We start from the raw sequence: 419 nt of genomic DNA, 5'->3' as shown, positions 1-419 counted from the left end.
GGGACGGGGGCGAGCGCCGGGTTCGGGGGCTAGCGCCGGCGCCGGCAGAGTCGGGGGCGAGCGCCGGGGCCGGGTCGGGCGCGGCGGTGCGACGGGGGAGAGAGAGTGGGGATTTGGGGGGAAAAGGCGGGATGAAGCAGGGCGAGTGAGAATTTTGGGTTAAGTGGACGTAGCAGTAGCGCATTATGTCAAAACGCGCTGCAACTAACATCAATAGCTGTAGCGGTTTAGGCAAAATGCGCTACTACTAAATTCAGTAGCTGCGGCGGTTTATGCAAAACGCGCTGCTACTACCGTCGCTACTGCCGGTTTTCCTTTTTCTTTTCCTTTATTTTATCCCACTTCTATTTCCAGAAAGGGCGATATATATTGCATCATTTGACGGTTAAATATGTATGCAAAATAGAAACATATATATT

The sequence above is a fragment of the Triticum dicoccoides genome, chromosome 4A (assembly GCF_002162155.2).
Source record: "Triticum dicoccoides isolate Atlit2015 ecotype Zavitan chromosome 4A, WEW_v2.0, whole genome shotgun sequence".
NCBI classification, from domain to species: Eukaryota; Viridiplantae; Streptophyta; class Magnoliopsida; order Poales; family Poaceae; genus Triticum; species Triticum dicoccoides.
Note: the sequence above shows the minus strand (reverse complement) of the source record.